This window comes from Anomaloglossus baeobatrachus, unplaced genomic scaffold, assembly GCF_048569485.1.
Source record: "Anomaloglossus baeobatrachus isolate aAnoBae1 unplaced genomic scaffold, aAnoBae1.hap1 Scaffold_2992, whole genome shotgun sequence".
Taxonomy (NCBI): domain Eukaryota; kingdom Metazoa; phylum Chordata; class Amphibia; order Anura; family Aromobatidae; genus Anomaloglossus; species Anomaloglossus baeobatrachus.
Genome location: NW_027442425.1, coordinates 64,793 through 91,062, shown reverse-complemented (window position 1 = coordinate 91,062; position 26,270 = coordinate 64,793). Strand labels below are relative to the sequence as shown.

The following is a 26,270-nucleotide window of genomic DNA, read 5'->3' as shown; positions in this document are numbered from 1 at the left end:
ACTGGGTTAAGAAGGGGTGCACCGTTCCTGGAGGTACTGCAATACCAGGTCAATGCGTGGAGTGGACAGAGCAAGCTCTTTTTCCATCTCCCTGTTCTAAAAATCCATTTAATATATGGTCCCCAGATAGGGGACGTATCAGATATTAAACTGATAAGAACAGATACTACACTTGATCTTAGCCAAAAGGCCGAGAAGCGATAACCAGAATTGGTTTGGGCCTCGAGTGGCACCCTGGCCTATGCCGGACACATCTTAGGGAGAGAGAGCGAGAGGGAGACAAACCCACGCCTACACAAGACATTTTGTCACCCAAGCCAACCCTTGAAAAGGCTGCTTTGCAGAGCAAAAACAAGAAGAATGGTGCGTTTTGCAGCCGCCGCCCACTGCAATGAATCTGAATAACTCCTCCTTTAGGGCGCAAGCAACTCCCCTCCCCCTTGCAGTCTTTCCAATTCACGATACAAAAAGACGGACAGGACAGGTTGCCTGACTTTCCGTCACTGCCACCCTTTGCCATCCTTACCCGTAGAAAGCCCTTTCATCATCCCCAAACCCTAATCTTTTCCCTTTCCTTCCCAGCCCCCAAACCCTGCCCTCTGTACCTTTCTCACCACCCGCTTCCCTTCTCCTGTCATCCCCCTACCACCCGGGAAAAAAAGAGATTGCCCCCTCCTTCCACTAGCCCACCCTCCCACCCAAAGAACAACTTCTTCTGCGCAGCTTGTTTTCTAGGCAGCAGCGCTATTGTGATGTCATCGGGGGGCATTGTGACAAGCCGCCAGTGTTCCGTCTCTTCATGTTGTGCACTGTTCAAACCGAAAATACATCAACAGGCAGGCTACAGAAAAGCTTACTAACAAAGGTTAGAGAGGGGCTTTCTCAGAGGGCTTTTTACAGTTTGTCTATTCCCAATTAGCCGGTTTAGTATACTTAATGAAAGTACTAATTCTTTCATAGGCCGCCCATTCTTAGTATTTGACGTTCAGGTAACAACAGGTAACTTTATTTGGAGTGGAAGCAGAGAGATAACACCAGATGCCAATTGTAGATCCTCTCACACCTGTGGTCACTGCAGCATCTGACTCCACTTTGTCCAAAAGGGATCTATTCCATTCAATTACACATGATCTAGATTAGACTGACAACAAGATACTGCACGGGACATAGCAGAGTTGGTGAAGTTGAGTGGTGATGAGTTTGCTATTTGGATGAATAAAGCAAGTAAAAAGTGTGTTAGATAAAAATTCATTTCAATTCGCTAATCGGGCTAATATGAATCAGGTGAATCGAGTTCTGCTTTTGGAAACTGGGTTAAGAAGGGGTGCACCGTTCCTGGAGGTACTGCAATACCAGGTCAATGCGTGGAGTGGACAGAGCAAGCTCTTTTTCCATCTCCCTGTTCTAAAAATCCATTTAATATATGGTCCCCAGATAGGGGACGTATCAGATATTAAACTGATAAGAACAGATACTACACTTGATCTTAGCCAAAAGGCCGAGAAGCAATAACCAGAATTGGTTTGGGCCTCGAGTGGCACCCTGGCCTATGCCGGACACATCTTAGGGAGAGAGAGCGAGAGGGAGACAAACCCACGCCTACACAAGACATTTTGTCACCCAAGCCAACCCTTGAAAAGGCTGCTTTGCAGAGCAAAAACAAGAAGAATGGTGCGTTTTGCAGCCGCCGCCCACTGCAATGAATCTGAATAACTCCTCCTTTAGGGCGCAAGCAACTCCCCTCCCCCTTGCAGTCTTTCCAATTCACGATACAAAAAGACGGACAGGACAGGTTGCCTGACTTTCCGTCACTGCCACCCTTTGCCATCCTTACCCGTAGAAAGCCCTTTCATCATCCCCAAACCCTAATCTTTTCCCTTTCCTTCCCAGCCCCCAAACCCTGCCCTCTGTACCTTTCTCACCACCCCCTTCCCTTCTCCTGTCATCCCCCTACCACCCGGGAAAAAAAGAGATTGCCCCCTCCTTCCACTAGCCCACCCTCCCACCCAAAGAACAACTTCTTCTGCGCAGCTTGTTTTCTAGGCAGCAGCGCTATTGTGATGTCATCGGGGGGCATTGTGACAAGCCGCCAGTGTTCCGTCTCTTCATGTTGTGCACTGTTCAAACCGAAAATACATCAACAGGCAGGCTACAGAAAAGCTTACTAACAAAGGTTAGAGAGGGGCTTTCTCAGAGGGCTTTTTACAGTTTGTCTATTCCCAATTAGCCGGTTTAGTATACTTAATGAAAGTACTAATTCTTTCATAGGCCGCCCATTCTTAGTATTTGACGTTCAGGTAACAACAGGTAACTTTATTTGGAGTGGAAGCAGAGAGATAACACCAGATGCCAATTGTAGATCCTCTCACACCTGTGGTCACTGCAGCATCTGACTCCACTTTGTCCAAAAGGGATCTATTCCATTCAATTACACATGATCTAGATTAGACTGACAACAAGATACTGCACGGGACATAGCAGAGTTGGTGAAGTTGAGTGGTGATGAGTTTGCTATTTGGATGAATAAAGCAAGTAAAAAGTGTGTTAGATAAAAATTCATTTCAATTCGCTAATCGGGCTAATATGAATCAGGTGAATCGAGTTCTGCTTTTGGAAACTGGGTTAAGAAGGGGTGCACCGTTCCTGGAGGTACTGCAATACCAGGTCAATGCGTGGAGTGGACAGAGCAAGCTCTTTTTCCATCTCCCTGTTCTAAAAATCCATTTAATATATGGTCCCCAGATAGGGGACGTATCAGATATTAAACTGATAAGAACAGATACTACACTTGATCTTAGCCAAAAGGCCGAGAAGCGATAACCAGAATTGGTTTGGGCCTCGAGTGGCACCCTGGCCTATGCCGGACACATCTTAGGGAGAGAGAGCGAGAGGGAGACAAACCCACGCCTACACAAGACATTTTGTCACCCAAGCCAACCCTTGAAAAGGCTGCTTTGCAGAGCAAAAACAAGAAGAATGGTGCGTTTTGCAGCCGCCGCCCACTGCAATGAATCTGAATAACTCCTCCTTTAGGGCGCAAGCAACTCCCCTCCCCCTTGCAGTCTTTCCAATTCACGATACAAAAAGACGGACAGGACAGGTTGCCTGACTTTCCGTCACTGCCACCCTTTGCCATCCTTACCCGTAGAAAGCCCTTTCATCATCCCCAAACCCTAATCTTTTCCCTTTCCTTCCCAGCCCCCAAACCCTGCCCTCTGTACCTTTCTCACCACCCGCTTCCCTTCTCCTGTCATCCCCCTACCACCCGGGAAAAAAAGAGATTGCCCCCTCCTTCCACTAGCCCACCCTCCCACCCAAAGAACAACTTCTTCTGCGCAGCTTGTTTTCTAGGCAGCAGCGCTATTGTGATGTCATCGGGGGGCATTGTGACAAGCCGCCAGTGTTCCGTCTCTTCATGTTGTGCACTGTTCAAACCGAAAATACATCAACAGGCAGGCTACAGAAAAGCTTACTAACAAAGGTTAGAGAGGGGCTTTCTCAGAGGGCATTTTACAGTTTGTCTATTCCCAATTAGCCGGTTTAGTATACTTAATGAAAGTACTAATTCTTTCATAGGCCGCCCATTCTTAGTATTTGACGTTCAGGTAACAACAGGTAACTTTATTTGGAGTGGAAGCAGAGAGATAACACCAGATGCCAATTGTAGATCCTCTCACACCTGTGGTCACTGCAGCATCTGACTCCACTTTGTCCAAAAGGGATCTATTCCATTCAATTACACATGATCTAGATTAGACTGACAACAAGATACTGCACGGGACATAGCAGAGTTGGTGAAGTTGAGTGGTGATGAGTTTGCTATTTGGATGAATAAAGCAAGTAAAAAGTGTGTTAGATAAAAATTCATTTCAATTCGCTAATCGGGCTAATATGAATCAGGTGAATCGAGTTCTGCTTTTGGAAACTGGGTTAAGAAGGGGTGCACCGTTCCTGGAGGTACTGCAATACCAGGTCAATGCGTGGAGTGGACAGAGCAAGCTCTTTTTCCATCTCCCTGTTCTAAAAATCCATTTAATATATGGTCCCCAGATAGGGGACGTATCAGATATTAAACTGATAAGAACAGATACTACACTTGATCTTAGCCAAAAGGCCGAGAAGCGATAACCAGAATTGGTTTGGGCCTCGAGTGGCACCCTGGCCTATGCCGGACACATCTTAGGGAGAGAGAGCGAGAGGGAGACAAACCCACGCCTACACAAGACATTTTGTCACCCAAGCCAACCCTTGAAAAGGCTGCTTTGCAGAGCAAAAACAAGAAGAATGGTGCGTTTTGCAGCCGCCGCCCACTGCAATGAATCTGAATAACTCCTCCTTTAGGGCGCAAGCAACTCCCCTCCCCCTTGCAGTCTTTCCAATTCACGATACAAAAAGACGGACAGGACAGGTTGCCTGACTTTCCGTCACTGCCACCCTTTGCCATCCTTACCCGTAGAAAGCCCTTTCATCATCCCCAAACCCTAATCTTTTCCCTTTCCTTCCCAGCCCCCAAACCCTGCCCTCTGTACCTTTCTCACCACCCGCTTCCCTTCTCCTGTCATCCCCCTACCACCCGGGAAAAAAAGAGATTGCCCCCTCCTTCCACTAGCCCACCCTCCCACCCAAAGAACAACTTCTTCTGCGCAGCTTGTTTTCTAGGCAGCAGCGCTATTGTGATGTCATCGGGGGGCATTGTGACAAGCCGCCAGTGTTCCGTCTCTTCATGTTGTGCACTGTTCAAACCGAAAATACATCAACAGGCAGGCTACAGAAAAGCTTACTAACAAAGGTTAGAGAGGGGCTTTCTCAGAGGGCTTTTTACAGTTTGTCTATTCCCAATTAGCCGGTTTAGTATACTTAATGAAAGTACTAATTCTTTCATAGGCCGCCCATTCTTAGTATTTGACGTTCAGGTAACAACAGGTAACTTTATTTGGAGTGGAAGCAGAGAGATAACACCAGATGCCAATTGTAGATCCTCTCACACCTGTGGTCACTGCAGCATCTGACTCCACTTTGTCCAAAAGGGATCTATTCCATTCAATTACACATGATCTAGATTAGACTGACAACAAGATACTGCACGGGACATAGCAGAGTTGGTGAAGTTGAGTGGTGATGAGTTTGCTATTTGGATGAATAAAGCAAGTAAAAAGTGTGTTAGATAAAAATTCATTTCAATTCGCTAATCGGGCTAATATGAATCAGGTGAATCGAGTTCTGCTTTTGGAAACTGGGTTAAGAAGGGGTGCACCGTTCCTGGAGGTACTGCAATACCAGGTCAATGCGTGGAGTGGACAGAGCAAGCTCTTTTTCCATCTCCCTGTTCTAAAAATCCATTTAATATATGGTCCCCAGATAGGGGACGTATCAGATATTAAACTGATAAGAACAGATACTACACTTGATCTTAGCCAAAAGGCCGAGAAGCGATAACCAGAATTGGTTTGGGCCTCGAGTGGCACCCTGGCCTATGCCGGACACATCTTAGGGAGAGAGAGCGAGAGGGAGACAAACCCACGCCTACACAAGACATTTTGTCACCCAAGCCAACCCTTGAAAAGGCTGCTTTGCAGAGCAAAAACAAGAAGAATGGTGCGTTTTGCAGCCGCCGCCCACTGCAATGAATCTGAATAACTCCTCCTTTAGGGCGCAAGCAACTCCCCTCCCCCTTGCAGTCTTTCCAATTCACGATACAAAAAGACGGACAGGACAGGTTGCCTGACTTTCCGTCACTGCCACCCTTTGCCATCCTTACCCGTAGAAAGCCCTTTCATCATCCCCAAACCCTAATCTTTTCCCTTTCCTTCCCAGCCCCCAAACCCTGCCCTCTGTACCTTTCTCACCACCCGCTTCCCTTCTCCTGTCATCCCCCTACCACCCGGGAAAAAAAGAGATTGCCCCCTCCTTCCACTAGCCCACCCTCCCACCCAAAGAACAACTTCTTCTGCGCAGCTTGTTTTCTAGGCAGCAGCGCTATTGTGATGTCATCGGGGGGCATTGTGACAAGCCGCCAGTGTTCCGTCTCTTCATGTTGTGCACTGTTCAAACCGAAAATACATCAACAGGCAGGCTACAGAAAAGCTTACTAACAAAGGTTAGAGAGGGGCTTTCTCAGAGGGCTTTTTACAGTTTGTCTATTCCCAATTAGCCGGTTTAGTATACTTAATGAAAGTACTAATTCTTTCATAGGCCGCCCATTCTTAGTATTTGACGTTCAGGTAACAACAGGTAACTTTATTTGGAGTGGAAGCAGAGAGATAACACCAGATGCCAATTGTAGATCCTCTCACACCTGTGGTCACTGCAGCATCTGACTCCACTTTGTCCAAAAGGGATCTATTCCATTCAATTACACATGATCTAGATTAGACTGACAACAAGATACTGCACGGGACATAGCAGAGTTGGTGAAGTTGAGTGGTGATGAGTTTGCTATTTGGATGAATAAAGCAAGTAAAAAGTGTGTTAGATAAAAATTCATTTCAATTCGCTAATCGGGCTAATATGAATCAGGTGAATCGAGTTCTGCTTTTGGAAACTGGGTTAAGAAGGGGTGCACCGTTCCTGGAGGTACTGCAATACCAGGTCAATGCGTGGAGTGGACAGAGCAAGCTCTTTTTCCATCTCCCTGTTCTAAAAATCCATTTAATATATGGTCCCCAGATAGGGGACGTATCAGATATTAAACTGATAAGAACAGATACTACACTTGATCTTAGCCAAAAGGCCGAGAAGCGATAACCAGAATTGGTTTGGGCCTCGAGTGGCACCCTGGCCTATGCCGGACACATCTTAGGGAGAGAGAGCGAGAGGGAGACAAACCCACGCCTACACAAGACATTTTGTCACCCAAGCCAACCCTTGAAAAGGCTGCTTTGCAGAGCAAAAACAAGAAGAATGGTGCGTTTTGCAGCCGCCGCCCACTGCAATGAATCTGAATAACTCCTCCTTTAGGGCGCAAGCAACTCCCCTCCCCCTTGCAGTCTTTCCAATTCACGATACAAAAAGACGGACAGGACAGGTTGCCTGACTTTCCGTCACTGCCACCCTTTGCCATCCTTACCCGTAGAAAGCCCTTTCATCATCCCCAAACCCTAATCTTTTCCCTTTCCTTCCCAGCCCCCAAACCCTGCCCTCTGTACCTTTCTCACCACCCGCTTCCCTTCTCCTGTCATCCCCCTACCACCCGGGAAAAAAAGAGATTGCCCCCTCCTTCCACTAGCCCACCCTCCCACCCAAAGAACAACTTCTTCTGCGCAGCTTGTTTTCTAGGCAGCAGCGCTATTGTGATGTCATCGGGGGGCATTGTGACAAGCCGCCAGTGTTCCGTCTCTTCATGTTGTGCACTGTTCAAACCGAAAATACATCAACAGGCAGGCTACAGAAAAGCTTACTAACAAAGGTTAGAGAGGGGCTTTCTCAGAGGGCTTTTTACAGTTTGTCTATTCCCAATTAGCCGGTTTAGTATACTTAATGAAAGTACTAATTCTTTCATAGGCCGCCCATTCTTAGTATTTGACGTTCAGGTAACAACAGGTAACTTTATTTGGAGTGGAAGCAGAGAGATAACACCAGATGCCAATTGTAGATCCTCTCACACCTGTGGTCACTGCAGCATCTGACTCCACTTTGTCCAAAAGGGATCTATTCCATTCAATTACACATGATCTAGATTAGACTGACAACAAGATACTGCACGGGACATAGCAGAGTTGGTGAAGTTGAGTGGTGATGAGTTTGCTATTTGGATGAATAAAGCAAGTAAAAAGTGTGTTAGATAAAAATTCATTTCAATTCGCTAATCGGGCTAATATGAATCAGGTGAATCGAGTTCTGCTTTTGGAAACTGGGTTAAGAAGGGGTGCACCGTTCCTGGAGGTACTGCAATACCAGGTCAATGTGTGGAGTGGACAGAGCAAGCTCTTTTTCCATCTCCCTGTTCTAAAAATCCATTTAATATATGGTCCCCAGATAGGGGACGTATCAGATATTAAACTGATAAGAACAGATGAGAATTCATCCGCAAATTCCAGAAAACGGTCATCGGCCACCACACAAAAGCGCAGTGCCGCAGGTGATCGCCTCCCGAGCCCAGGAACCACCAGCCATAAGGGGACGTAAGCACCAAAAGGCGCAACAATCCCCGAGGCCGGCGGTTGTGCAAGCCCGGGCCCCTCCCAGCCAAGACCAAGGAAAACCCAATGAAGGGACTACACTTGATCTTAGCCAAAAGGCCGAGAAGCGATAACCAGAATTGGTTTGGGCCTCGAGTGGCACCCTGGCCTATGCCGGACACATCTTAGGGAGAGAGAGCGAGAGGGAGACAAACCCACGCCTACACAAGACATTTTGTCACCCAAGCCAACCCTTGAAAAGGCTGCTTTGCAGAGCAAAAACAAGAAGAATGGTGCGTTTTGCAGCCGCCGCCCACTGCAATGAATCTGAATAACTCCTCCTTTAGGGCGCAAGCAACTCCCCTCCCCCTTGCAGTCTTTCCAATTCACGATACAAAAAGACGGACAGGACAGGTTGCCTGACTTTCCGTCACTGCCACCCTTTGCCATCCTTACCCGTAGAAAGCCCTTTCATCATCCCCAAACCCTAATCTTTTCCCTTTCCTTCCCAGCCCCCAAACCCTGCCCTCTGTACCTTTCTCACCACCCGCTTCCCTTCTCCTGTCATCCCCCTACCACCCGGGAAAAAAAGAGATTGCCCCCTCCTTCCACTAGCCCACCCTCCCACCCAAAGAACAACTTCTTCTGCGCAGCTTGTTTTCTAGGCAGCAGCGCTATTGTGATGTCATCGGGGGGCATTGTGACAAGCCGCCAGTGTTCCGTCTCTTCATGTTGTGCACTGTTCAAACCGAAAATACATCAACAGGCAGGCTACAGAAAAGCTTACTAACAAAGGTTAGAGAGGGGCTTTCTCAGAGGGCTTTTTACAGTTTGTCTATTCCCAATTAGCCGGTTTAGTATACTTAATGAAAGTACTAATTCTTTCATAGGCCGCCCATTCTTAGTATTTGACGTTCAGGTAACAACAGGTAACTTTATTTGGAGTGGAAGCAGAGAGATAACACCAGATGCCAATTGTAGATCCTCTCACACCTGTGGTCACTGCAGCATCTGACTCCACTTTGTCCAAAAGGGATCTATTCCATTCAATTACACATGATCTAGATTAGACTGACAACAAGATACTGCACGGGACATAGCAGAGTTGGTGAAGTTGAGTGGTGATGAGTTTGCTATTTGGATGAATAAAGCAAGTAAAAAGTGTGTTAGATAAAAATTCATTTCAATTCGCTAATCGGGCTAATATGAATCAGGTGAATCGAGTTCTGCTTTTGGAAACTGGGTTAAGAAGGGGTGCACCGTTCCTGGAGGTACTGCAATACCAGGTCAATGCGTGGAGTGGACAGAGCAAGCTCTTTTTCCATCTCCCTGTTCTAAAAATCCATTTAATATATGGTCCCCAGATAGGGGACGTATCAGATATTAAACTGATAAGAACAGATACTACACTTGATCTTAGCCAAAAGGCCGAGAAGCGATAACCAGAATTGGTTTGGGCCTCGAGTGGCACCCTGGCCTATGCCGGACACATCTTAGGGAGAGAGAGCGAGAGGGAGACAAACCCACGCCTACACAAGACATTTTGTCACCCAAGCCAACCCTTGAAAAGGCTGCTTTGCAGAGCAAAAACAAGAAGAATGGTGCGTTTTGCAACCGCCGCCCACTGCAATGAATCTGAATAACTCCTCCTTTAGGGCGCAAGCAACTCCCCTCCCCCTTGCAGTCTTTCCAATTCACGATACAAAAAGACGGACAGGACAGGTTGCCTGACTTTCCGTCACTGCCACCCTTTGCCATCCTTACCCGTAGAAAGCCCTTTCATCATCCCCAAACCCTAATCTTTTCCCTTTCCTTCCCAGCCCCCAAACCCTGCCCTCTGTACCTTTCTCACCACCCGCTTCCCTTCTCCTGTCATCCCCCTACCACCCGGGAAAAAAAGAGATTGCCCCCTCCTTCCACTAGCCCACCCTCCCACCCAAAGAACAACTTCTTCTGCGCAGCTTGTTTTCTAGGCAGCAGCGCTATTGTGATGTCATCGGGGGGCATTGTGACAAGCCGCCAGTGTTCCGTCTCTTCATGTTGTGCACTGTTCAAACCGAAAATACATCAACAGGCAGGCTACAGAAAAGCTTACTAACAAAGGTTAGAGAGGGGCTTTCTCAGAGGGCTTTTTACAGTTTGTCTATTCCCAATTAGCCGGTTTAGTATACTTAATGAAAGTACTAATTCTTTCATAGGCCGCCCATTCTTAGTATTTGACGTTCAGGTAACAACAGGTAACTTTATTTGGAGTGGAAGCAGAGAGATAACACCAGATGCCAATTGTAGATCCTCTCACACCTGTGGTCACTGCAGCATCTGACTCCACTTTGTCCAAAAGGGATCTATTCCATTCAATTACACATGATCTAGATTAGACTGACAACAAGATACTGCACGGGACATAGCAGAGTTGGTGAAGTTGAGTGGTGATGAGTTTGCTATTTGGATGAATAAAGCAAGTAAAAAGTGTGTTAGATAAAAATTCATTTCAATTCGCTAATCGGGCTAATATGAATCAGGTGAATCGAGTTCTGCTTTTGGAAACTGGGTTAAGAAGGGGTGCACCGTTCCTGGAGGTACTGCAATACCAGGTCAATGCGTGGAGTGGACAGAGCAAGCTCTTTTTCCATCTCCCTGTTCTAAAAATCCATTTAATATATGGTCCCCAGATAGGGGACGTATCAGATATTAAACTGATAAGAACAGATACTACACTTGATCTTAGCCAAAAGGCCGAGAAGCGATAACCAGAATTGGTTTGGGCCTCGAGTGGCACCCTGGCCTATGCCGGACACATCTTAGGGAGAGAGAGCGAGAGGGAGACAAACCCACGCCTACACAAGACATTTTGTCACCCAAGCCAACCCTTGAAAAGGCTGCTTTGCAGAGCAAAAACAAGAAGAATGGTGCGTTTTGCAGCCGCCGCCCACTGCAATGAATCTGAATAACTCCTCCTTTAGGGCGCAAGCAACTCCCCTCCCCCTTGCAGTCTTTCCAATTCACGATACAAAAAGACGGACAGGACAGGTTGCCTGACTTTCCGTCACTGCCACCCTTTGCCATCCTTACCCGTAGAAAGCCCTTTCATCATCCCCAAACCCTAATCTTTTCCCTTTCCTTCCCAGCCCCCAAACCCTGCCCTCTGTACCTTTCTCACCACCCGCTTCCCTTCTCCTGTCATCCCCCTACCACCCGGGAAAAAAAGAGATTGCCCCCTCCTTCCACTAGCCCACCCTCCCACCCAAAGAACAACTTCTTCTGCGCAGCTTGTTTTCTAGGCAGCAGCGCTAATGTGATGTCATCGGGGGGCATTGTGACAAGCCGCCAGTGTTCCGTCTCTTCATGTTGTGCACTGTTCAAACCGAAAATACATCAACAGGCAGGCTACAGAAAAGCTTACTAACAAAGGTTAGAGAGGGGCTTTCTCAGAGGGCTTTTTACAGTTTGTCTATTCCCAATTAGCCGGTTTAGTATACTTAATGAAAGTACTAATTCTTTCATAGGCCGCCCATTCTTAGTATTTGACGTTCAGGTAACAACAGGTAACTTTATTTGGAGTGGAAGCAGAGAGATAACACCAGATGCCAATTGTAGATCCTCTCACACCTGTGGTCACTGCAGCATCTGACTCCACTTTGTCCAAAAGGGATCTATTCCATTCAATTACACATGATCTAGATTAGACTGACAACAAGATACTGCACGGGACATAGCAGAGTTGGTGAAGTTGAGTGGTGATGAGTTTGCTATTTGGATGAATAAAGCAAGTAAAAAGTGTGTTAGATAAAAATTCATTTCAATTCGCTAATCGGGCTAATATGAATCAGGTGAATCGAGTTCTGCTTTTGGAAACTGGGTTAAGAAGGGGTGCACCGTTCCTGGAGGTACTGCAATACCAGGTCAATGCGTGGAGTGGACAGAGCAAGCTCTTTTTCCATCTCCCTGTTCTAAAAATCCATTTAATATATGGTCCCCAGATAGGGGACGTATCAGATATTAAACTGATAAGAACAGATCCGCAAATTTCAGAAAACGGTCATCGGCCACCACACAAAAGCGCAGTGCCGCAGGTGATCGCCTCCCGAGCCCAGGAACCACCAGCCATAAGGGGACGTAAGCACCAAAAGGCGCAACAATCCCCGAGGCCGGCGGTTGTGCAAGCCCGGGCCCCTCCCAGCCAAAACCAAGGCAAACACAATGAAGGGACTACACTTGATCTTAGCCAAAAGGCCGAGAAGCGATAACCAGAATTGGTTTGGGCCTCGAGTGGCACCCTGGCCTATGCCGGACACATCTTAGGGAGAGAGAGCGAGAGGGAGACAAACCCACGCCTACACAAGACATTTTGTCACCCAAGCCAACCCTTGAAAAGGCTGCTTTGCAGAGCAAAAACAAGAAGAATGGTGCGTTTTGCAGCCGCCGCCCACTGCAATGAATCTGAATAACTCCTCCTTTAGGGCGCAAGCAACTCCCCTCCCCCTTGCAGTCTTTCCAATTCACGATACAAAAAGACGGACAGGACAGGTTGCCTGACTTTCCGTCACTGCCACCCTTTGCCATCCTTACCCGTAGAAAGCCCTTTCATCATCCCCAAACCCTAATCTTTTCCCTTTCCTTCCCAGCCCCCAAACCCTGCCCTCTGTACCTTTCTCACCACCCGCTTCCCTTCTCCTGTCATCCCCCTACCACCCGGGAAAAAAAGAGATTGCCCCCTCCTTCCACTAGCCCACCCTCCCACCCAAAGAACAACTTCTTCTGCGCAGCTTGTTTTCTAGGCAGCAGCGCTATTGTGATGTCATCAGGGGGCATTGTGACAAGCCGCCAGTGTTCCGTCTCTTCATGTTGTGCACTGTTCAAACCGAAAATACATCAACAGGCAGGCTACAGAAAAGCTTACTAACAAAGGTTAGAGAGGGGCTTTCTCAGAGGGCTTTTTACAGTTTGTCTATTCCCAATTAGCCGGTTTAGTATACTTAATGAAAGTACTAATTCTTTCATAGGCCGCCCATTCTTAGTATTTGACGTTCAGGTAACAACAGGTAACTTTATTTGGAGTGGAAGCAGAGAGATAACACCAGATGCCAATTGTAGATCCTCTCACACCTGTGGTCACTGCAGCATCTGACTCCACTTTGTCCAAAAGGGATCTATTCCATTCAATTACACATGATCTAGATTAGACTGACAACAAGATACTGCACGGGACATAGCAGAGTTGGTGAAGTTGAGTGGTGATGAGTTTGCTATTTGGATGAATAAAGCAAGTAAAAAGTGTGTTAGATAAAAATTCATTTCAATTCGCTAATCGGGCTAATATGAATCAGGTGAATCGAGTTCTGCTTTTGGAAACTGGGTTAAGAAGGGGTGCACCGTTCCTGGAGGTACTGCAATACCAGGTCAATGCGTGGAGTGGACAGAGCAAGCTCTTTTTCCATCTCCCTGTTCTAAAAATCCATTTAATATATGGTCCCCAGATAGGGGACGTATCAGATATTAAACTGATAAGAACAGATACTACACTTGATCTTAGCCAAAAGGCCGAGAAGCGATAACCAGAATTGGTTTGGGCCTCGAGTGGCACCCTGGCCTATGCCGGACACATCTTAGGGAGAGAGAGCGAGAGGGAGACAAACCCACGCCTACACAAGACATTTTGTCACCCAAGCCAACCCTTGAAAAGGCTGCTTTGCAAAGCAAAAACAAGAAGAATGGTGCGTTTTGCAGCCGCCGCCCACTGCAATGAATCTGAATAACTCCTCCTTTAGGGCGCAAGCAACTCCCCTCCCCCTTGCAGTCTTTCCAATTCACGATACAAAAAGACGGACAGGACAGGTTGCCTGACTTTCCGTCACTGCCACCCTTTGCCATCCTTACCCGTAGAAAGCCCTTTCATCATCCCCAAACCCTAATCTTTTCCCTTTCCTTCCCAGCCCCCAAACCCTGCCCTCTGTACCTTTCTCACCACCCGCTTCCCTTCTCCTGTCATCCCCCTACCACCCGGGAAAAAAAGAGATTGCCCCCTCCTTCCACTAGCCCACCCTCCCACCCAAAGAACAACTTCTTCTGCGCAGCTTGTTTTCTAGGCAGCAGCGCTATTGTGATGTCATCGGGGGGCATTGTGACAAGCCGCCAGTGTTCCGTCTCTTCATGTTGTGCACTGTTCAAACCGAAAATACATCAACAGGCAGGCTACAGAAAAGCTTACTAACAAAGGTTAGAGAGGGGCTTTCTCAGAGGGCTTTTTACAGTTTGTCTATTCCCAATTAGCCGGTTTAGTATACTTAATGAAAGTACTAATTCTTTCATAGGCCGCCCATTCTTAGTATTTGACGTTCAGGTAACAACAGGTAACTTTATTTGGAGTGGAAGCAGAGAGATAACACCAGATGCCAATTGTAGATCCTCTCACACCTGTGGTCACTGCAGCATCTGACTCCACTTTGTCCAAAAGGGATCTATTCCATTCAATTACACATGATCTAGATTAGACTGACAACAAGATACTGCACGGGACATAGCAGAGTTGGTGAAGTTGAGTGGTGATGAGTTTGCTATTTGGATGAATAAAGCAAGTAAAAAGTGTGTTAGATAAAAATTCATTTCAATTCGCTAATCGGGCTAATATGAATCAGGTGAATCGAGTTCTGCTTTTGGAAACTGGGTTAAGAAGGGGTGCACCGTTCCTGGAGGTACTGCAATACCAGGTCAATGCGTGGAGTGGACAGAGCAAGCTCTTTTTCCATCTCCCTGTTCTAAAAATCCATTTAATATATGGTCCCCAGATAGGAGACGTATCAGATATTAAACTGATAAGAACAGATACTACACTTGATCTTAGCCAAAAGGCCGAGAAGCGATAACCAGAATTGGTTTGGGCCTCGAGTGGCACCCTGGCCTATGCCGGACACATCTTAGGGAGAGAGAGCGAGAGGGAGACAAACCCACGCCTACACAAGACATTTTGTCACCCAAGCCAACCCTTGAAAAGGCTGCTTTGCAGAGCAAAAACAAGAAGAATGGTGCGTTTTGCAGCCGCCGCCCACTGCAATGAATCTGAATAACTCCTCCTTTAGGGCGCAAGCAACTCCCCTCCCCCTTGCAGTCTTTCCAATTCACGATACAAAAAGACGGACAGGACAGGTTGCCTGACTTTCCGTCACTGCCACCCTTTGCCATCCTTACCCGTAGAAAGCCCTTTCATCATCCCCAAACCCTAATCTTTTCCCTTTCCTTCCCAGCCCCCAAACCCTGCCCTCTGTACCTTTCTCACCACCCGCTTCCCTTCTCCTGTCATCCCCCTACCACCCGGGAAAAAAAGAGATTGCCCCCTCCTTCCACTAGCCCACCCTCCCACCCAAAGAACAACTTCTTCTGCGCAGCTTGTTTTCTAGGCAGCAGCGCTATTGTGATGTCATCGGGGGGCATTGTGACAAGCCGCCAGTGTTCCGTCTCTTCATGTTGTGCACTGTTCAAACCGAAAATACATCAACAGGCAGGCTACAGAAAAGCTTACTAACAAAGGTTAGAGAGGGGCTTTCTCAGAGGGCTTTTTACAGTTTGTCTATTCCCAATTAGCCGGTTTAGTATACTTAATGAAAGTACTAATTCTTTCATAGGCCGCCCATTCTTAGTATTTGACGTTCAGGTAACAACAGGTAACTTTATTTGGAGTGGAAGCAGAGAGATAACACCAGATGCCAATTGTAGATCCTCTCACACCTGTGGTCACTGCAGCATCTGACTCCACTTTGTCCAAAAGGGATCTATTCCATTCAATTACACATGATCTAGATTAGACTGACAACAAGATACTGCACGGGACATAGCAGAGTTGGTGAAGTTGAGTGGTGATGAGTTTGCTATTTGGATGAATAAAGCAAGTAAAAAGTGTGTTAGATAAAAATTCATTTCAATTCGCTAATCGGGCTAATATGAATCAGGTGAATCGAGTTCTGCTTTTGGAAACTGGGTTAAGAAGGGGTGCACCGTTCCTGGAGGTACTGCAATACCAGGTCAATGCGTGGAGTGGACAGAGCAAGCTCTTTTTCCATCTCCCTGTTCTAAAAATCCATTTAATATATGGTCCCCAGATAGGGGACGTATCAGATATTAAACTGATAAGAACAGATACTACACTTGATCTTAGCCAAAAGGCCGAGAAGCGATAACCAGAATTGGTTTGGGCCTCGAGTGGCACCCTGGCCTATGCCGGACACATCTTAGGGAGAGAGAGCGAGAGGGAGACAAACCCACGCCTACACAAGACATTTTGTCACCCAAGCCAACCCTTGAAAAGGCTGCTTTGCAGAGCAAAAACAAGAAGAATGGTGCGTTTTGCAGCCGCCGCCCACTGCAATGAATCTGAATAACTCCTCCTTTAGGGCGCAAGCAACTCCCCTCCCCCTTGCAGTCTTTCCAATTCACGATACAAAAAGACGGACAGGACAGGTTGCCTGACTTTCCGTCACTGCCACCCTTTGCCATCCTTACCCGTAGAAAGCCCTTTCATCATCCCCAAACCCTAATCTTTTCCCTTTCCTTCCCAGCCCCCAAACCCTGCCCTCTGTACCTTTCTCACCACCCGCTTCCCTTCTCCTGTCATCCCCCTACCACCCGGGAAAAAAAGAGATTGCCCCCTCCTTCCACTAGCCCACCCTCCCACCCAAAGAACAACTTCTTCTGCGCAGCTTGTTTTCTAGGCAGCAGCGCTATTGTGATGTCATCGGGGGGCATTGTGACAAGCCGCCAGTGTTCCGTCTCTTCATGTTGTGCACTGTTCAAACCGAAAATACATCAACAGGCAGGCTACAGAAAAGCTTACTAACAAAGGTTAGAGAGGGGCTTTCTCAGAGGGCTTTTTACAGTTTGTCTATTCCCAATTAGCCGGTTTAGTATACTTAATGAAAGTACTAATTCTTTCATAGGCCGCCCATTCTTAGTATTTGACGTTCAGGTAACAACAGGTAACTTTATTTGGAGTGGAAGCAGAGAGATAACACCAGATGCCAATTGTAGATCCTCTCACACCTGTGGTCACTGCAGCATCTGACTCCACTTTGTCCAAAAGGGATCTATTCCATTCAATTACACATGATCTAGATTAGACTGACAACAAGATACTGCACGGGACATAGCAGAGTTGGTGAAGTTGAGTGGTGATGAGTTTGCTATTTGGATGAATAAAGCAAGTAAAAAGTGTGTTAGATAAAAATTCATTTCAATTCGCTAATCGGGCTAATATGAATCAGGTGAATCGAGTTCTGCTTTTGGAAACTGGGTTAAGAAGGGGTGCACCGTTCCTGGAGGTACTGCAATACCAGGTCAATGCGTGGAGTGGACAGAGCAAGCTCTTTTTCCATCTCCCTGTTCTAAAAATCCATTTAATATATGGTCCCCAGATAGGGGACGTATCAGATATTAAACTGATAAGAACAGATACTACACTTGATCTTAGCCAAAAGGCCGAGAAGCGATAACCAGAATTGGTTTGGGCCTCGAGTGGCACCCTGGCCTATGCCGGACACATCTTAGGGAGAGAGAGCGAGAGGGAGACAAACCCACGCCTACACAAGACATTTTGTCACCCAAGCCAACCCTTGAAAAGGCTGCTTTGCAGAGCAAAAACAAGAAGAATGGTGCGTTTTGCAGCCGCCGCCCACTGCAATGAATCTGAATAACTCCTCCTTTAGGGCGCAAGCAACTCCCCTCCCCCTTGCAGTCTTTCCAATTCACGATACAAAAAGACGGACAGGACAGGTTGCCTGACTTTCCGTCACTGCCACCCTTTGCCATCCTTACCCGTAGAAAGCCCTTTCATCATCCCCAAACCCTAATCTTTTCCCTTTCCTTCCCAGCCCCCAAACCCTGCCCTCTGTACCTTTCTCACCACCCGCTTCCCTTCTCCTGTCATCCCCCTACCACCCGGGAAAAAAAGAGATTGCCCCCTCCTTCCACTAGCCCACCCTCCCACCCAAAGAACAACTTCTTCTGCGCAGCTTGTTTTCTAGGCAGCAGCGCTATTGTGATGTCATCGGGGGGCATTGTGACAAGCCGCCAGTGTTCCGTCTCTTCATGTTGTGCACTGTTCAAACCGAAAATACATCAACAGGCAGGCTACAGAAAAGCTTACTAACAAAGGTTAGAGAGGGGCTTTCTCAGAGGGCTTTTTACAGTTTGTCTATTCCCAATTAGCCGGTTTAGTATACTTAATGAAAGTACTAATTCTTTCATAGGCCGCCCATTCTTAGTATTTGACGTTCAGGTAACAACAGGTAACTTTATTTGGAGTGGAAGCAGAGAGATAACACCAGATGCCAATTGTAGATCCTCTCACACCTGTGGTCACTGCAGCATCTGACTCCACTTTGTCCAAAAGGGATCTATTCCATTCAATTACACATGATCTAGATTAGACTGACAACAAGATACTGCACGGGACATAGCAGAGTTGGTGAAGTTGAGTGGTGATGAGTTTGCTATTTGGATGAATAAAGCAAGTAAAAAGTGTGTTAGATAAAAATTCATTTCAATTCGCTAATCGGGCTAATATGAATCAGGTGAATCGAGTTCTGCTTTTGGAAACTGGGTTAAGAAGGGGTGCACCGTTCCTGGAGGTACTGCAATACCAGGTCAATGCGTGGAGTGGACAGAGCAAGCTCTTTTTCCATCTCCCTGTTCTAAAAATCCATTTAATATATGGTCCCCAGATAGGGGACGTATCAGATATTAAACTGATAAGAACAGATACTACACTTGATCTTAGCCAAAAGGCCGAGAAGCGATAACCAGAATTGGTTTGGGCCTCGAGTGGCACCCTGGCCTATGCCGGACACATCTTAGGGAGAGAGAGCGAGAGGGAGACAAACCCACGCCTACACAAGACATTTTGTCACCCAAGCCAACCCTTGAAAAGGCTGCTTTGCAGAGCAAAAACAAGAAGAATGGTGCGTTTTGCAGCCGCCGCCCACTGCAATGAATCTGAATAACTCCTCCTTTAGGGCGCAAGCAACTCCCCTCCCCCTTGCAGTCTTTCCAATTCACGATACAAAAAGACGGACAGGACAGGTTGCCTGACTTTCCGTCACTGCCACCCTTTGCCATCCTTACCCGTAGAAAGCCCTTTCATCATCCCCAAACCCTAATCTTTTCCCTTTCCTTCCCAGCCCCCAAACCCTGCCCTCTGTACCTTTCTCACCACCCGCTTCCCTTCTCCTGTCATCCCCCTACCACCCGGGAAAAAAAGAGATTGCCCCCTCCTTCCACTAGCCCACCCTCCCACCCAAAGAACAACTTCTTCTGCGCAGCTTGTTTTCTAGGCAGCAGCGCTATTGTGATGTCATCGGGGGGCATTGTGACAAGCCGCCAGTGTTCCGTCTCTTCATGTTGTGCACTGTTCAAACCGAAAATACATCAACAGGCAGGCTACAGAAAAGCTTACTAACAAAGGTTAGAGAGGGGCTTTCTCAGAGGGCTTTTTACAGTTTGTCTATTCCCAATTAGCCGGTTTAGTATACTTAATGAAAGTACTAATTCTTTCATAGGCCGCCCATTCTTAGTATTTGACGTTCAGGTAACAACAGGTAACTTTATTTGGAGTGGAAGCAGAGAGATAACACCAGATGCCAATTGTAGATCCTCTCACACCTGTGGTCACTGCAGCATCTGACTCCACTTTGTCCAAAAGGGATCTATTCCATTCAATTACACATGATCTAGATTAGACTGACAACAAGATACTGCACGGGACATAGCAGAGTTGGTGAAGTTGAGTGGTGATGAGTTTGCTATTTGGATGAATAAAGCAAGTAAAAAGTGTGTTAGATAAAAATTCATTTCAATTCGCTAATCGGGCTAATATGAATCAGGTGAATCGAGTTCTGCTTTTGGAAACTGGGTTAAGAAGGGGTGCACCGTTCCTGGAGGTACTGCAATACCAGGTCAATGCGTGGAGTGGACAGAGCAAGCTCTTTTTCCATCTCCCTGTTCTAAAAATCCATTTAATATATGGTCCCCAGATAGGGGACGTATCAGATATTAAACTGATAAGAACAGATACTACACTTGATCTTAGCCAAAAGGCCGAGAAGCGATAACCAGAATTGGTTTGGGCCTCGAGTGGCACCCTGGCCTATGCCGGACACATCTTAGGGAGAGAGAGCGAGAGGGAGACAAACCCACGCCTACACAAGACATTTTGTCACCCAAGCCAACCCTTGAAAAGGCTGCTTTGCAGAGCAAAAACAAGAAGAATGGTGCGTTTTGCAGCCGCCGCCCACTGCAATGAATCTGAATAACTCCTCCTTTAGGGCGCAAGCAACTCCCCTCCCCCTTGCAGTCTTTCCAATTCACGATACAAAAAGACGGACAGGACAGGTTGCCTGACTTTCCGTCACTGCCACCCTTTGCCATCCTTACCCGTAGAAAGCCCTTTCATCATCCCCAAACCCTAATCTTTTCCCTTTCCTTCCCAGCCCCCAAACCCTGCCCTCTGTACCTTTCTCACCACCCGCTTCCCTTCTCCTGTCATCCCCCTACCACCCGGGAAAAAAAGAGATTGCCCCCTCCTTCCACTAGCCCACCCTCCCACCCAAAGAACAACTTCTTCTGCGCAGCTTGTTTTCTAGGCAGCAGCGCTATTGTGATGTCATCGGGGGGCATTGTGACAAGCCGCCAGTGTTCCGTCTCTTCATGTTGTGCACTGTTCAAACCGAAAATACATCAACAGGCAGGCTACAGAAAAGCTTACTAACAAAGGTTAGAGAGGGGCTTTCTCAGAGGGCTTTTTACAGTTTGTCTATTCCCAATTAGCCGGTTTAGTATACTTAATGAAAGTACTAATTCTTTCATAGGCCGCCCATTCTTAGTATTTGACGTTCAGGTAACAACAGGTAACTTTATTTGGAGTGGAAGCAGAGAGATAACACCAGATGCCAATTGTAGATCCTCTCACACCTGTGGTCACTGCAGCATCTGACTCCACTTTGTCCAAAAGGGATCTATTCCATTCAATTACACATGATCTAGATTAGACTGACAACAAGATACTGCACGGGACATAGCAGAGTTGGTGAAGTTGAGTGGTGATGAGTTTGCTATTTGGATGAATAAAGCAAGTAAAAAGTGTGTTAGATAAAAATTCATTTCAATTCGCTAATCGGGCTAATATGAATCAGGTGAATCGAGTTCTGCTTTTGGAAACTGGGTTAAGAAGGGGTGCACCGTTCCTGGAGGTACTGCAATACCAGGTCAATGCGTGGAGTGGACAGAGCAAGCTCTTTTTCCATCTCCCTGTTCTAAAAATCCATTTAATATATGGTCCCCAGATAGGGGACGTATCAGATATTAAACTGATAAGAACAGATACTACACTTGATCTTAGCCAAAAGGCCGAGAAGCGATAACCAGAATTGGTTTGGGCCTCGAGTGGCACCCTGGCCTATGCCGGACACATCTTAGGGAGAGAGAGCGAGAGGGAGACAAACCCACGCCTACACAAGACATTTTGTCACCCAAGCCAACCCTTGAAAAGGCTGCTTTGCAGAGCAAAAACAAGAAGAATGGTGCGTTTTGCAGCCGCCGCCCACTGCAATGAATCTGAATAACTCCTCCTTTAGGGCGCAAGCAACTCCCCTCCCCCTTGCAGTCTTTCCAATTCACGATACAAAAAGACGGACAGGACAGGTTGCCGGACTTTCCGTCACTGCCACCCTTTGCCATCCTTACCCGTAGAAAGCCCTTTCATCATCCCCAAACCCTAATCTTTTCCCTTTCCTTCCCAGCCCCCAAACCCTGCCCTCTGTACCTTTCTCACCACCCGCTTCCCTTCTCCTGTCATCCCCCTACCACCCGGGAAAAAAAGAGATTGCCCCCTCCTTCCACTAGCCCACCCTCCCACCCAAAGAACAACTTCTTCTGCGCAGCTTGTTTTCTAGGCAGCAGCGCTATTGTGATGTCATCGGGGGGCATTGTGACAAGCCGCCAGTGTTCCGTCTCTTCATGTTGTGCACTGTTCAAACCGAAAATACATCAACAGGCAGGCTACAGAAAAGCTTACTAACAAAGGTTAGAGAGGGGCTTTCTCAGAGGGCTTTTTACAGTTTGTCTATTCCCAATTAGCCGGTTTAGTATACTTAATGAAAGTACTAATTCTTTCATAGGCCGCCCATTCTTAGTATTTGACGTTCAGGTAACAACAGGTAACTTTATTTGGAGTGGAAGCAGAGAGATAACACCAGATGCCAATTGTAGATCCTCTCACACCTGTGGTCACTGCAGCATCTGACTCCACTTTGTCCAAAAGGGATCTATTCCATTCAATTACACATGATCTAGATTAGACTGACAACAAGATACTGCACGGGACATAGCAGAGTTGGTGAAGTTGAGTGGTGATGAGTTTGCTATTTGGATGAATAAAGCAAGTAAAAAGTGTGTTAGATAAAAATTCATTTCAATTCGCTAATCGGGCTAATATGAATCAGGTGAATCGAGTTCTGCTTTTGGAAACTGGGTTAAGAAGGGGTGCACCGTTCCTGGAGGTACTGCAATACCAGGTCAATGCGTGGAGTGGACAGAGCAAGCTCTTTTTCCATCTCCCTGTTCTAAAAATCCATTTAATATATGGTCCCCAGATAGGGGACGTATCAGATATTAAACTGATAAGAACAGATACTACACTTGATCTTAGCCAAAAGGCCGAGAAGCGATAACCAGAATTGGTTTGGGCCTCGAGTGGCACCCTGGCCTATGCCGGACACATCTTAGGGAGAGAGAGCGAGAGGGAGACAAACCCACGCCTACACAAGACATTTTGTCACCCAAGCCAACCCTTGAAAAGGCTGCTTTGCAGAGCAAAAACAAGAAGAATGGTGCGTTTTGCAGCCGCCGCCCACTGCAATGAATCTGAATAACTCCTCCTTTAGGGCGCAAGCAACTCCCCTCCCCCTTGCAGTCTTTCCAATTCACGATACAAAAAGACGGACAGGACAGGTTGCCTGACTTTCCGTCACTGCCACCCTTTGCCATCCTTACCCGTAGAAAGCCCTTTCATCATCCCCAAACCCTAATCTTTTCCCTTTCCTTCCCAGCCCCCAAACCCTGCCCTCTGTACCTTTCTCACCACCCGCTTCCCTTCTCCTGTCATCCCCCTACCACCCGGGAAAAAAAGAGATTGCCCCCTCCTTCCACTAGCCCACCCTCCCACCCAAAGAACAACTTCTTCTGCGCAGCTTGTTTTCTAGGCAGCAGCGCTATTGTGATGTCATCGGGGGGCATTGTGACAAGCCGCCAGTGTTCCGTCTCTTCATGTTGTGCACTGTTCAAACCGAAAATACATCAACAGGCAGGCTACAGAAAAGCTTACTAACAAAGGTTAGAGAGGGGCTTTCTCAGAGGGCTTTTTACAGTTTGTCTATTCCCAATTAGCCGGTTTAGTATACTTAATGAAAGTACTAATTCTTTCATAGGCCGCCCATTCTTAGTATTTGACGTTCAGGTAACAACAGGTAACTTTATTTGGAGTGGAAGCAGAGAGATAACACCAGATGCCAATTGTAGATCCTCTCACACCTGTGGTCACTGCAGCATCTGACTCCACTTTGTCCAAAAGGGATCTATTCCATTCAATTACACATGATCTAGATTAGACTGACAACAAGATACTGCACGGGACATAGCAGAGTTGGTGAAGTTGAGTGGTGATGAGTTTGCTATTTGGATGAATAAAGCAAGTAAAAAGTGTGTTAGATAAAAATTCATTTCAATTCGCTAATCGGGCTAATATGAATCAGGTGAATCGAGTTCTGCTTTTGGAAACTGGGTTAAGAAGGGGTGCACCGTTCCTGGAGGTACTGCAATACCAGGTCAATGCGTGGAGTGGACAGAGCAAGCTCTTTTTCCATCTCCCTGTTCTAAAAATCCATTTAATATATGGTCCCCAGATAGGGGACGTATCAGATATTAAACTGATAAGAACAGATACTACACTTGATCTTAGCCAAAAGGCCGAGAAGCGATAACCAGAATTGGTTTGGGCCTCGAGTGGCACCCTGGCCTATGCCGGACACATCTTAGGGAGAGAGAGCGAGAGGGAGACAAACCCACGCCTACACAAGACATTTTGTCACCCAAGCCAACCCTTGAAAAGGCTGCTTTGCAGAGCAAAAACAAGAAGAATGGTGCGTTTTGCAGCCGCCGCCCACTGCAATGAATCTGAATAACTCCTCCTTTAGGGCGCAAGCAACTCCCCTCCCCCTTGCAGTCTTTCCAATTCACGATACAAAAAGACGGACAGGACAGGTTGCCTGACTTTCCGTCACTGCCACCCTTTGCCATCCTTACCCGTAGAAAGCCCTTTCATCATCCCCAAACCCTAATCTTTTCCCTTTCCTTCCCAGCCCCCAAACCCTGCCCTCTGTACCTTTCTCACCACCCGCTTCCCTTCTCCTGTCATCCCCCTACCACCCGGGAAAAAAAGAGATTGCCCCCTCCTTCCACTAGCCCACCCTCCCACCCAAAGAACAACTTCTTCTGCGCAGCTTGTTTTCTAGGCAGCAGCGCTATTGTGATGTCATCGGGGGGCATTGTGACAAGCCGCCAGTGTTCCGTCTCTTCATGTTGTGCACTGTTCAAACCGAAAATACATCAACAGGCAGGCTACAGAAAAGCTTACTAACAAAGGTTAGAGAGGGGCTTTCTCAGAGGGCTTTTTACAGTTTGTCTATTCCCAATTAGCCGGTTTAGTATACTTAATGAAAGTACTAATTCTTTCATAGGCCGCCCATTCTTAGTATTTGACGTTCAGGTAACAACAGGTAACTTTATTTGGAGTGGAAGCAGAGAGATAACACCAGATGCCAATTGTAGATCCTCTCACACCTGTGGTCACTGCAGCATCTGACTCCACTTTGTCCAAAAGGGATCTATTCCATTCAATTACACATGATCTAGATTAGACTGACAACAAGATACTGCACGGGACATAGCAGAGTTGGTGAAGTTGAGTGGTGATGAGTTTGCTATTTGGATGAATAAAGCAAGTAAAAAGTGTGTTAGATAAAAATTCATTTCAATTCGCTAATCGGGCTAATATGAATCAGGTGAATCGAGTTCTGCTTTTGGAAACTGGGTTAAGAAGGGGTGCACCGTTCCTGGAGGTACTGCAATACCAGGTCAATGCGTGGAGTGGACAGAGCAAGCTCTTTTTCCATCTCCCTGTTCTAAAAATCCATTTAATATATGGTCCCCAGATAGGGGACGTATCAGATATTAAACTGATAAGAACAGATACTACACTTGATCTTAGCCAAAAGGCCGAGAAGCGATAACCAGAATTGGTTTGGGCCTCGAGTGGCACCCTGGCCTATGCCGGACACATCTTAGGGAGAGAGAGCGAGAGGGAGACAAACCCACGCCTACACAAGACATTTTGTCACCCAAGCCAACCCTTGAAAAGGCTGCTTTGCAGAGCAAAAACAAGAAGAATGGTGCGTTTTGCAGCCGCCGCCCACTGCAATGAATCTGAATAACTCCTCCTTTAGGGCGCAAGCAACTCCCCTCCCCCTTGCAGTCTTTCCAATTCACGATACAAAAAGACGGACAGGACAGGTTGCCTGACTTTCCGTCACTGCCACCCTTTGCCATCCTTACCCGTAGAAAGCCCTTTCATCATCCCCAAACCCTAATCTTTTCCCTTTCCTTCCCAGCCCCCAAACCCTGCCCTCTGTACCTTTCTCACCACCCGCTTCCCTTCTCCTGTCATCCCCCTACCACCCGGGAAAAAAAGAGATTGCCCCCTCCTTCCACTAGCCCACCCTCCCACCCAAAGAACAACTTCTTCTGCGCAGCTTGTTTTCTAGGCAGCAGCGCTATTGTGATGTCATCGGGGGGCATTGTGACAAGCCGCCAGTGTTCCGTCTCTTCATGTTGTGCACTGTTCAAACCGAAAATACATCAACAGGCAGGCTACAGAAAAGCTTACTAACAAAGGTTAGAGAGGGGCTTTCTCAGAGGGCTTTTTACAGTTTGTCTATTCCCAATTAGCCGGTTTAGTATACTTAATGAAAGTACTAATTCTTTCATAGGCCGCCCATTCTTAGTATTTGACGTTCAGGTAACAACAGGTAACTTTATTTGGAGTGGAAGCAGAGAGAT

At 47.0% G+C, this 26,270-nt stretch overlaps 19 non-coding genes and 2 pseudogenes across 19 annotated transcripts; all 21 read right to left on the bottom strand.

Annotated features, from left to right (window-relative positions):
• Nucleotides 1–11: 11 nt before the first annotated feature.
• LOC142268202 (U2 spliceosomal RNA) lies at nt 12–202 on the bottom strand. Its single transcript, XR_012733960.1, has one exon. It is a non-coding gene; the product is annotated as a U2 spliceosomal RNA (small nuclear RNA).
• A 1,117-nt stretch (nt 203–1,319) lies between these two features.
• Nucleotides 1,320–1,510, bottom strand: LOC142268127 (U2 spliceosomal RNA). Its single transcript, XR_012733901.1, has one exon. It is a non-coding gene; the product is annotated as a U2 spliceosomal RNA (small nuclear RNA).
• A 1,117-nt stretch (nt 1,511–2,627) lies between these two features.
• On the bottom strand, nt 2,628–2,818 carry LOC142268200 (U2 spliceosomal RNA). Its single transcript, XR_012733959.1, has one exon. It is a non-coding gene; the product is annotated as a U2 spliceosomal RNA (small nuclear RNA).
• A 1,117-nt stretch (nt 2,819–3,935) lies between these two features.
• On the bottom strand, nt 3,936–4,126 carry LOC142268199 (U2 spliceosomal RNA). The gene has a single exon (XR_012733958.1). It is a non-coding gene; the product is annotated as a U2 spliceosomal RNA (small nuclear RNA).
• Nucleotides 4,127–5,243: 1,117 nt separating this feature from the next.
• LOC142268198 (U2 spliceosomal RNA) lies at nt 5,244–5,434 on the bottom strand. Its single transcript, XR_012733957.1, has one exon. It is a non-coding gene; the product is annotated as a U2 spliceosomal RNA (small nuclear RNA).
• A 1,117-nt stretch (nt 5,435–6,551) lies between these two features.
• Nucleotides 6,552–6,742, bottom strand: LOC142268197 (U2 spliceosomal RNA). The gene has a single exon (XR_012733956.1). It is a non-coding gene; the product is annotated as a U2 spliceosomal RNA (small nuclear RNA).
• Nucleotides 6,743–7,859: 1,117 nt separating this feature from the next.
• LOC142268151 (U2 spliceosomal RNA) lies at nt 7,860–8,044 on the bottom strand. Its single transcript, XR_012733922.1, has one exon. It is a non-coding gene; the product is annotated as a U2 spliceosomal RNA (small nuclear RNA).
• A 1,322-nt stretch (nt 8,045–9,366) lies between these two features.
• LOC142268196 (U2 spliceosomal RNA) lies at nt 9,367–9,557 on the bottom strand. Its single transcript, XR_012733955.1, has one exon. It is a non-coding gene; the product is annotated as a U2 spliceosomal RNA (small nuclear RNA).
• A 1,117-nt stretch (nt 9,558–10,674) lies between these two features.
• Nucleotides 10,675–10,865, bottom strand: LOC142268194 (U2 spliceosomal RNA). Its single transcript, XR_012733953.1, has one exon. It is a non-coding gene; the product is annotated as a U2 spliceosomal RNA (small nuclear RNA).
• A 1,117-nt stretch (nt 10,866–11,982) lies between these two features.
• Nucleotides 11,983–12,157, bottom strand: LOC142268152 (U2 spliceosomal RNA; annotated as a pseudogene).
• A 65-nt stretch (nt 12,158–12,222) lies between these two features.
• Nucleotides 12,223–12,362, bottom strand: LOC142268161 (U2 spliceosomal RNA; annotated as a pseudogene).
• Nucleotides 12,363–13,479: 1,117 nt separating this feature from the next.
• Nucleotides 13,480–13,670, bottom strand: LOC142268193 (U2 spliceosomal RNA). The gene has a single exon (XR_012733952.1). It is a non-coding gene; the product is annotated as a U2 spliceosomal RNA (small nuclear RNA).
• A 1,117-nt stretch (nt 13,671–14,787) lies between these two features.
• LOC142268131 (U2 spliceosomal RNA) lies at nt 14,788–14,978 on the bottom strand. The gene has a single exon (XR_012733905.1). It is a non-coding gene; the product is annotated as a U2 spliceosomal RNA (small nuclear RNA).
• Nucleotides 14,979–16,095: 1,117 nt separating this feature from the next.
• LOC142268192 (U2 spliceosomal RNA) lies at nt 16,096–16,286 on the bottom strand. The gene has a single exon (XR_012733951.1). It is a non-coding gene; the product is annotated as a U2 spliceosomal RNA (small nuclear RNA).
• Nucleotides 16,287–17,403: 1,117 nt separating this feature from the next.
• LOC142268191 (U2 spliceosomal RNA) lies at nt 17,404–17,594 on the bottom strand. The gene has a single exon (XR_012733950.1). It is a non-coding gene; the product is annotated as a U2 spliceosomal RNA (small nuclear RNA).
• Nucleotides 17,595–18,711: 1,117 nt separating this feature from the next.
• On the bottom strand, nt 18,712–18,902 carry LOC142268189 (U2 spliceosomal RNA). Its single transcript, XR_012733949.1, has one exon. It is a non-coding gene; the product is annotated as a U2 spliceosomal RNA (small nuclear RNA).
• A 1,117-nt stretch (nt 18,903–20,019) lies between these two features.
• LOC142268188 (U2 spliceosomal RNA) lies at nt 20,020–20,210 on the bottom strand. The gene has a single exon (XR_012733948.1). It is a non-coding gene; the product is annotated as a U2 spliceosomal RNA (small nuclear RNA).
• Nucleotides 20,211–21,327: 1,117 nt separating this feature from the next.
• On the bottom strand, nt 21,328–21,518 carry LOC142268187 (U2 spliceosomal RNA). Its single transcript, XR_012733947.1, has one exon. It is a non-coding gene; the product is annotated as a U2 spliceosomal RNA (small nuclear RNA).
• A 1,117-nt stretch (nt 21,519–22,635) lies between these two features.
• LOC142268186 (U2 spliceosomal RNA) lies at nt 22,636–22,826 on the bottom strand. The gene has a single exon (XR_012733946.1). It is a non-coding gene; the product is annotated as a U2 spliceosomal RNA (small nuclear RNA).
• Nucleotides 22,827–23,943: 1,117 nt separating this feature from the next.
• On the bottom strand, nt 23,944–24,134 carry LOC142268185 (U2 spliceosomal RNA). Its single transcript, XR_012733945.1, has one exon. It is a non-coding gene; the product is annotated as a U2 spliceosomal RNA (small nuclear RNA).
• A 1,117-nt stretch (nt 24,135–25,251) lies between these two features.
• LOC142268184 (U2 spliceosomal RNA) lies at nt 25,252–25,442 on the bottom strand. Its single transcript, XR_012733944.1, has one exon. It is a non-coding gene; the product is annotated as a U2 spliceosomal RNA (small nuclear RNA).
• Nucleotides 25,443–26,270: the final 828 nt, after the last annotated feature.